This window comes from Vombatus ursinus, unplaced genomic scaffold (assembly GCF_900497805.2).
Source record: "Vombatus ursinus unplaced genomic scaffold, bare-nosed wombat genome assembly UNPS02014793.1, whole genome shotgun sequence".
Lineage (NCBI taxonomy): Eukaryota > Metazoa > Chordata > Mammalia > Diprotodontia > Vombatidae > Vombatus > Vombatus ursinus.
The window spans coordinates 16,032,756-16,042,831 of NW_020954571.1; the positions used below are offsets into that span (position 1 = coordinate 16,032,756).

General features: G+C 42.8%; 1 non-coding gene across 1 annotated transcript; it reads right to left on the minus strand.

Annotated features, from left to right (window-relative positions):
* Positions 1-5,742: 5,742 nt before the first annotated feature.
* On the minus strand, positions 5,743-5,815 carry TRNAM-CAU. The gene has a single exon. It is a non-coding gene; the product is annotated as a tRNA-Met (tRNA).
* Positions 5,816-10,076: the final 4,261 nt, after the last annotated feature.

The following is a 10,076-nucleotide window of genomic DNA, read 5'->3' on the forward strand; positions in this document are numbered from 1 at the left end:
TTTTCTCTCCTTTTGTTCAGCAGCACTTGTGTAAGAAGAATAAAGGCAGTGAATGGTGGAAGTGATCCAAGGCTGAGGCTTGGCAGCGACAATCAATGATATAAGAGGGCTAGGGACTCTAGAGAAGAGGACAGTGTAGAGTTTAACTGGTTCATTAAGGAGTCAAGTTGGAAAAAAAAAAGGGCAAGAGAGCCTGGGAGAGGGGTTGGAGGTCACAGTGTGGACAAAGAGTAGGGTTTAGTATGGGAAGGCAGAAGGAGAGATGTGAAAACAAAAGATTATGGCCACATAAGGGGATTCCAGAATTTTAGACAATTGGGGTTAAGTGGCTTGCCTAGGGCCACACAGCTAGTAAGCGTCAAGTGTTTGGTCCCAGGCCAGATTTGAGCTCAGGTCCTCCTGACTTCAGGGCCGATGCTCTATCCACTGCGCCACCTAGCTGCCCCAATTCCAGAATTCTTGAGCATGGAGGTAGTGTTTTTTTGGGTGATGGTAAGAACAAGAGTACGATCATCTTTATGGCTGAGGTAAAGTATACGTGTAGGTCACGAGAAAGGAGGTAGATTAAGGAAATCTGGGGGGAGGGTGTTTGAAAAAGTCAGTATGTATGTTGAAGTCTTCAGCATGAGGTCAGGAGTCGAGGAAGAGAGGAAAATTATGAGCCAGGTACAGAATTCATTAAGGAAAAAAAGATAATTGGAAGTCTATAGACAACAGCCACCAAGATTTTGATTAAGTGGTAGGTATGAATTATATGATCCTCAAAGGAAGAGATATTATTGAGTGATGAGATGGGGAAAAAACCTAGAAGTCTCAATGGGGAGCAAAGAGTATTCCAACTCCCCCTCCTCAACAAATCAGTAAAAAGTTATTAAGCACTAGGAGAGTGAGTGAAGGTGCAGCCCATACTGGAAAGGGAGGACAAGGAGGCTTTGTCATTAGGGGGAACCCAGGTTTTAGTGATAGCTAGGTGATCAAAGGAGTAGGAAAGGAATATTTAGGATGAAGGGAAGTTTGGTGCCTATAGAACAGGTATCCCAAAGGGCACAGTTGAAGGTATGACTGGTGTTGAGGGTTGAGGGAATGAAAAATGGAGTGGTGGGAGATGGGGAAAGTAGTTTGCATGATGATCCTGGTTTGGATGACAGGTCTTGGTAACAGATTGGATGGGGAGAGGGGAGTGAAAGATAGTAAGGGTTCAGAATCACTGGGATGTGTAGGGTACAGCCAAGTGTGAAAATGTTCATTGAGTGGAAGGTACCCTTCTTCTTCCCAGAGGAGACTGGAGATCAGGCTAGAGACAAGTGCAGCATGAGATGGAAAGCATGTGGTCTGATGGTATAAAATAGAGTGCTATCAAAAGTAAAAAAATGACAAATTTTCCTAAGCCTTAAAAATGGATGAATTCTTTCATCAATCAATATGTCATGATGCAAATAAGAGGTTGTTTTATGGACATAATTTCATTCTTTCCTAATTTTGAAAATTGGAGGCTAGCTTCATTTAATAAATGAACCAGTATACTGGTGGCCATTCCAGATATTTAGTTTTCATAAAATGAGCAGACCACTCCATCCTAGCAATCTCTCATCCTATCTCTCCCAGACAATTACAAGTCTCCTAATTGGTTTTCCTGCCTTAAGCCTTTCCCTTCTCCAATCTATTCACATAGCTGCCGAAGCAATTTTCCTAAAGAACAGGGTTTGATCACATCATTTCCCTACTCAAAAAATTTGAGTGATTCACTATTGTCTATGAAAGCTTATTTGTTTAGCTTTCAAATCATTTCATAACCTGGCTCCAAACTACTTTTTTTCTTTTTCCCCCCTTTTTCTTTTCCCTTTTTTTTTTTTTTTTTAAAGACTAGGTCTTCCTGTCCTGCCCAAGCTGGAAGTTGGTCCCACTGCTGATCAGTACTGAAATTTTGACCAGTTCTGTTACATAGCCTAAACTTCCCCAGTAGCAGGGATAACAGGCTTGTACCACTACACCCTACCTGCAACCTATCTTTTCAGCCTCATTATAAGTTACTTCCCTCTCCCACTCTATGGCCTATGTGCTGTTCCTCACACATTACACTTGTCTCCTGTCTCTGAGACATTATACTGGTTGTCCCCATGCCTATAATATATTTTCACCTTGCCTCTGCTTCTTAAAATCCCTTATTTCCTTCAAAATTCTCCTCAGGTGATACCTTCTACACAAAACTTTCCAAATCTCCCCAGTTTCTAGAAGGAGTTAGGGATGGGGCTGTTCCTCCCCCCAAAAAAGAAAGAAAATATTGATGTATTTTTAAAATGCACAGAAGAGAACAGAAGGCCAGAAGGAATCACAGACAAGTAGGACAACTTTGAAAGCTATATTTTTAATTTATTAAAAAGAAAAGCAAACTATGCATAATTGTAATTTTTGGTTTCATGTATAATTCTCTTTCTGTTCTACTATGTATATGGAAATGCTCATTTTATTTGATGTCTGTTAAGTTCAAAATGTTTTTAAAAATTTAAATATTTTTAAAGGCTATTGTCCTAGTCTAGGAGAAAGGTTTGAAAATGAGTTGACTAGAATCATGGTTGTATTTAGAAAGATGGAAATTCAGAAGAGGGATGGATTTGGGAAGAAATGATAATGAGTTCTGTTTTGGATATGTTAAGTTTGAGATGCCTATGAGCCATACAGTTTGAAATGTGCAGTAGGCAGTTGGAGATTCAAAATTATCTCAGGAACAAAACTAGGAAAGAAGATACAGTATAGATCTGAAAGATGATAATTAAGCCCATGTAAGCTGTTAGAGTAACCAAATGAAGTAAAGAGAGAAGTGGAGTCAGGGGCCAGAGCCTTGGGTGTACATAGACCTATAGTCATGAGTCATGATACTGCCTTTTGCCTTTTTTTTTTTTTTATCCCTAGCCCTTAGAACAGTGGCTGACACATAGTAGGTGCTTAATAACTGTTTTTCCATTGATTGATGAACTAGCAAAGGAGAATGAGGAGTAGTCAGATAAGGAGGAGAAATTCCAAAAGAATTTTAAACCCAGAAGAAAGATACAGAAGGATGAGAACTTAGAAAAAGACATCAAATAGGACAATCACTGGTAACTTTGAAGAAACCAATTTCAGTTGGGTGATGAGGTAAAGAGCCATACAGAAAAACAGTTGGGAAATCAGTGGGAGTAGAGGAAGTGGGACAATGGGTATAGAACAGTGGTGTCAATGTCAAATAGAAACCAATCCCTACAGGTCAAACATTGACTTAGCCACAAATTTACAGTATCTATGTTGTGTTGCATTTTTATTTTGTTAAACATTTTCCAATTGCATTTTAATCTAGTTCAACTGCACTTAGGAGTTTTGCAGGTGGATTGCAGCCAGCTGGCCCCAAGTTTGACAGCTTTGGTGTAGACAACTTTAGGAGTTTGGCTCTGAAAAGGAGGAGAGATATGGAAGTAGTAGGAGCATGACAAATGTTTGTTGAATAATTCCTCTCTCACATCTCTCTTGCACCTATTTTTGACTTCTCCTCTCTACTTACTCCTTTTAAAATGTGTATTTTGAGGTGGGGAAGTAATGGCTCGGCCTCTGGCCACGGTTTGTTTGAGGGTTGAGTTTTGTGTTTGCCTTTGGCATGTAGGACCTCAGCTGCTTAGGGTGATTCAGCAGCTCCGTGGGCGGATCTTGGAAGATGGAGAAGACATTGAATTCTTTAGAAGAAAGCAATGGCATTTATATTATTTTCTCTTTAACTGGATGCAAAAGTTGATAGATTTGCTGCAGTATTGCTGAAGAGAATGGCAACTCCTTATGTCCCTGTGCCTATTCCTGCAGGAAATTCTTCTTCAAATTTTACCACGAACAGAAGCCAAAGAAGTTCTTCTTTTGGGAGTATTTCAACAAGTTCAAATTCTTCCAAAGGCCAACCAGAAGATTCTAATGTGGATAGTTACAAAAAGACAACAATGCCAGATCAAATGGACAGCAATTCATCTATCTGTAGCAGCCCCCTTGTTAGGACTAAATTTACAGGTATAGAATCTTCCACTGAATATTCTGCTAGGCCAGTAGAAAATGAAGAACAAAGTACAGAATCTGTGAATTGGGAAGAAAGACCCTTTACACCTACTATATTGGGTTATGAGGTGATGGAAGAAAGGGCTAAATTTACCATATTAAGAATACTTGAGAGAAATAAAGGAAAAAAATATATTGAGACCCCCAAATCATCAAAATATTTTCATTTGACTACCCATTTTATTTCTAGTATTATAAAGTTATTTACAGGTATGGATTCAAGATAATAATTGTCCCACTGCTTTAAATGAGTTACGAAATGGTACTGTAATCAGCTGTATGTGCTTTTGGAAATTAAATATTCATTGAATTTTCCGTAAGTATAGTGTGTATCCTACAGGGGCATGTGAATTGATATTGTTGATTTTCTTTTGTTTGTCCTTGGTTTCACTGAATGTATTAAATCCATAATTTTGCTAAAAAAATGTCTATTTTGGTCAATTGTGCTCAACTTTTAAACTGTAAGCTTCTGGATGGCAGCGACTGGGTCTTAATCTTTGTATCTCTATCAAACAGCACCGGGCACATAGTAGGTGCTCATTAAACGTTCAATGAATTCAATTAAATGTCTCTAAAACAAGCAAACTTCAACTCCCTGAAAGAAAAAGCCTCACTGGGCCTCTCGGAGAGTAGGTTGCAGCCCTTAATAATGATGCAGTTGTGACTCGGTTTTTATGTGGAAGGTAAGCTTGTGACCAAATTGTAAAGGAGATTAGTTCCCAGGAAGGCCGTGAGTAACTGAGCTCTGTAAATCAATCAATGAATCAACAAGCCTTTATTAAAAGCATACTATGTTCCGGGCACTGTGAGAGGCTTTTGGGATACAAACAGAACAATGAGATAGTACCTGCCCTCAAAGACCTTATATTCTACCAGTAGAAGTCAATGATGTAGAGATCAAGTAAATTGTAGGATCAGAGAAGAATCAGGATGACACGGGGTCAGAATTGGTGGGAAGGAGATGTGGAATTAGACGCGAATTGGAAGAGTAACCAGCTTGGAGCAAACTTTAAAAGCTGCTTTCTCACAAAAAGCCTGGGAACCCCTTCGGGTTAGGAGAACTGCGCCCTAGATGGAGGGCTGCAGCCCACTCTTAGGAGCGATCTGAGACCCCCTTCTTGAAGGGAGCTGGACTTCTTTCTGGCAGACCCAGCGAGAAGAGCCCTGTGCAGTAGTGCGTTTGCTCCGGGCAAAGTGAAAAGGGGCCGGTGGTTTGAGGAGCCACGGAGCAGTGAGGAAAAGCAAGGCACAGGGAGAGGTCACGCCCCAGATGCCCTGGTCAGCGAATCCTGGAAGAGCGGCCAAGTGAGTGGACGGCGGGGTGGGGGTGTCAGGCATCTTCCGAGAAGTAGTTTTCTCATAAATGAATGAGACTTTTTTCTGGGAAAAAAAGACAAAAACAAAAACCCAAGTGCAGGGATAGTTCGCTGCCTTTCATCTCCACCTTTAAATCCTCACCCCGCCCCCGCCTCCTCCTGCGTTGGAGAGTGACCTGAGTGCACAGCCCACAGGCGTACTATAATCAGCGATGAGCCCAGGGCGCGGGCCGGCAGAGAAAGCGCATTCCACTTCTGGACGTTTGTCATTGTTCTGAGCTTTCCCCTTACCTCCAAGCCTAGAAGTGCCTTCCCTCGGTTTTCACCAGCGGCTTCCCAGGACAAAAGCGAACGCAGATGCCCCGTGTGAGGATCGAACTCACGACCTTCAGATTATGAGACTGACGCGCTACCTACTGCGCTAACGAGGCTCCTGCCCAGGTCCACCCCTGAGCTTCCCCAAGTCTCCCGACATCTTGGGGCTGCCGCCTCCTTCCCTCCCCCTCAGCGGTTTATCATTTTGGGCTTTCGTTCATTCCCAAATCAACCTGACCACCTCCCCTCCCACCGCGGGTATTCTGCGGCGCCTACCGGAGCGCTCACAGCCCCCCAAACTTGCTCCTTCCTCACCCCCAAATTCGCCTCCTCTGAACTCCGCAACCCCTTTTTTTGGGCGCCCCCCACCTCAGCCGACCCCCGCTAGATGGCATTGTACGGAACTGGCTCTCGAGAATACCCACCTGAGCCCACCCCCCACTTCCTCGTGAGCCCCCAACCTCCCCTTCTCCCGGCTCCCTTGGGGTTGTGGTTTGGGTTTTGGGTTTTGTTTTTCCCGCAGGGACCTGGCCTGGTCTGCGTAGGGGAGAGGGAGGGGGTGTCCCCACATCAGAGTCAGATTCTGGGCTGGTAAACGGATGCGACTGGGGGCTGGGGGCGGGAGGGAGCCCCTCGTTTTAAGGGGTGGGGTGGGGGCGCCGCGCCGCGCAAACTGGACCAAAGTCTGATGATCTGACGGGCAGAGCAGAGTTTAAGTGCAGCCTCCTCCCCCTACCGTATTTCCTTGCTCTGTCTTTTCTAGTCTTGGGGGACAAACTCTGTGTTTTCCCCAGTGTAGCCTTTTTTGCAGCGGGACACAGTGTTCTAATCATTAAAAAAAAAAAATAAATCAAGACTGGACGTTTTCTTCCCCTCCCAGGAGGATAACAAAATTAACATGATTGGATTAGGAGACACTAGCCGCCGCCACCCTCCTCCCCAATATATTTTAAGTAAAATTTCTCATTCAAATAAGTTGATGAACTCAGTTCCTTGATCTGTGGTCTAGGGGTTATTGTTCAGTCGTTTCAGTCGTGTCTGACTCTACACGACCCCATTTGGGACTTTCTTGACAAAAATGCTGGAATGGTCGTCATTCCCTTCTCCAACTCGTTTTACACAAGAGGAAACTGGGGCAAACACGTCCGAGACCTAATCCGAACTCAGGTTTTCCTGACTTCAGGCCCAGGGCTCTATCCATTGCACCCCTTAGCTGCCTATCATTCAAATTATATTGAATTTATTTATTAATATAAATATAGTCAGTCATGGTTCTATGTGACCCTGGCCGCTTAACCTGTAAGTGCTCTTAGGCAGTTCTCCAAGACTGTATACTGCAGAGAAGGTGCCTGGGGAGGTAGTTGGACAGAATTTCCTCATGTTGGAATTCCCTGTACACCAATGAAATCCTAGGTCCAGTCCTTATACTATCTCCATCCCTCTCTGTTTAGAATGTCAACTCCCTGAGGTCTATTTTGCTTAGGGAAGGGGGTTTTCTTTTGTTTACATCCCACTGGGTTCTAGTGTTTGTATCCCACTATGCACATATTTTTACTATTAGTATTTGTTGGCTTGTTGATTTGTTTAATTGGATTGAATCTGCATTCTTAGGCCTCCTTAGCATATGTAGGCTGGGGTTACTTTTTCTCAGGTCAGTCAATCTGAAAGAACTGATCGCTCCCCAACCCCCTCCCTTTTTTTTTCTTACTGAAGGACAGTGTTATGTGTGGGTTGGACTTTAATGGTGGCTGTCCGATTATGTCCTTTCCTGTTCTCAAATTCTGAAAAGATGGTAGTGTTCAATTCTTTGCCTCAAAAGTCAGGATCACCTGAGTTCAAATCTTATATCTGTATGCATTCCTTGCTGTAACTCCTAGAAAATGAAAGAGCTAGACTAAATGATCTCCAAGGCCCCTTTTTAAGACAATCTATTAAGTCCTTCAGAATCCCCAAGGCAGTTGTTCTTATGGTATAGTGTTGAGATAAAATGTAATCTCACTTTTTAATGATCTAATGTCAGAACACGTGACCTAGGAACTAACTTTACTTCAAGTCGCAGCCTTCAATATAATGGAACACGTAACTAAATAATAACGTTAGTCACAGTTCATGTGAATTTTTTTGAAAAATACTTCTACTCTGCCACGGGCACTGGAAATTGCTAAGGATGCTTAGCATAATGCGAAAATGCTTTGAAAAGTGTAATTTACATGCAAGGTGTCACTAGCATCAAATTTTAAATGAACCCATTTCTGGTTGGGGAAACAGAAAAGAAAGATAGAAAGAAGGCTTTTATGTTTTTGTGTGGGTGCCTCTGCCTGTGGATGTTGGGGGATGGGGCAGAGAGTTACAGCCAAATGACTGTTTTTTAAGTACAGTAGTTGGTCTCTAACCACCAACCCTCACCCAATCCCATAATCACTAGGTGTTAAAGAGGTGTTAAACTAACTGGGGGAAAAAAGTGGCCACCAGGTGATAATTTTATGGGTTACAAACACCCTATTGATTGTTCCAAGAAGGAAACAACTATGATTGGCTCAGCTAAAAATTAGCTAGACCCCTGTAGGCTATAAACAGCTAAACTCTGGGGACTTCAAGTTTATAAACCTGTAGAGAAGCCCCTGCAAGGGCGAGGAAGGTGAAGAGAAGAGGGATTTTCTCTCCTTCCAAATGGGCCATGGCATCTACTAGTAACTTGCCCAGAGGGAGATATTCCATCTTTCAGTTTGAGAGTGTGTGAGTCCAAGAGAGCTGTAGGCAAAACTGAGGGATCAGAGACGCATGCACATTCCAAACAGACATAAATACAGAAAGGCAGGCACTGGAAAGAAGAAGCAGCTTTGAGGAATGAGAGCCCTGGCACAGAGAGGAGAACTGTGTAAAGGATCAGATCCTGGGACCTAGATGAGAAACTAACCCAGCAGAGACTACACTTAATATGTGCCTCCTGATAGAGCTCTGGCCTTGGAGTCAGGAGGACTGGAGTTCAAATCCAGACTCAGACGCTTGACACTCACTAGCTGTGTGACCCTGGGCAAGTCACTTAACCCCAATTGCCTCACCGAGAAAAAAAATACTGTTGAATATGAGCCTCCTGATCACCCTACAAAGAGAAAAAAGACATGGACACCTTGTAGTGCTGGGGATTGTGGGTTACCCTGACCACATTTGTTCTTTTTACATCCCCTCACAGTGCCTTATAACCATTGTCCACATTTGTGCCCACTCTTCCCACTGATGATACCTCAAGAATTTGTGTAACCCAGATTTACGTGATCCAAAGTTTTTGTAGCCATTGTTCTTACTATGCTATTTGAGTGAATACCTTTGTTAAGAGCCATTGGCTGTTAGGAAGTACATCACTGGGAGCTCATGAGCTAGATACAGATAAAGACAGATAGATATAGGGAGAAATGCAAGACAGAGTTACCTCTAGACTCTCAAGTACTAGCTAACCTTAAGGGACTCTACTCTCAGGGGACCTCTGTCAAAGTCTGAGGAAGGAAAATCTCCCCCATAATGTACCCCAGTAGTGTCAAACTCAAATAGAAACAGGACCACTAAACTATACATAAGGATCCCTGCAGGGGGCTCTTTGACTTAGAAAACCACATATGAACATTATCTATGTTCTATTGTGTTTTTATTTATTTTGTTACATATTTCCCAATTTTATTTTAATCTGTGGGGACCATACTGGGGAGCGTTGTGGGTTGCAATGTGGCCTAAAGTATTTGACTCCTCTGATGTATTCTCCCTCCCTATTGCTTTAAAGAAAAGGCATGGAAGGAAAATCCTTGGATAAGGATTCAATCAATCAACAAGCTCTTGTTAAATACCTCCTATGTGCTAGCTTCTGGGGATACAAAAACAAAAATGAAACAGTACCTGCCCTCAAGGAGCTTATATTTTATATAGTCTCCTTATGTTTTATACAGGCCTATTTTTTTTAAATGGCAATGAGTTTTTCTCATGCTCTGGCTTCGGTTGTATTAGGGCTCTTCAGTAACATAGTACTGCCGATATCACTAGTTTCAGTCGTGAAGACATGGCATGGGGTCCCAGGCCCAGTGGGGCAACATAAGGTATAGAGGGTAGTGCCTCCAGTTGGGTACTAGAGAAAGAGGGTGAGGCTCATTTCTCAAGAGTTGCTATAAATGAATCTGCCAGCAATTGCCAATAAAAAGAGATCCAAGACCCCTCAGCAGTCAAGAATGCATCAGAGCAAACAGAACAGTCATTTATACAGTTGGTTACATAAGTTCCATAAGGCACAAGGTGGGCTTACAGTTAGCCTAATCACGCTGACTTGCTTGCAGAAGGGGGTTTCCAAAGTCCACGGTAAGGGGACAACATCGAGTTAGTCACCATCCTTTG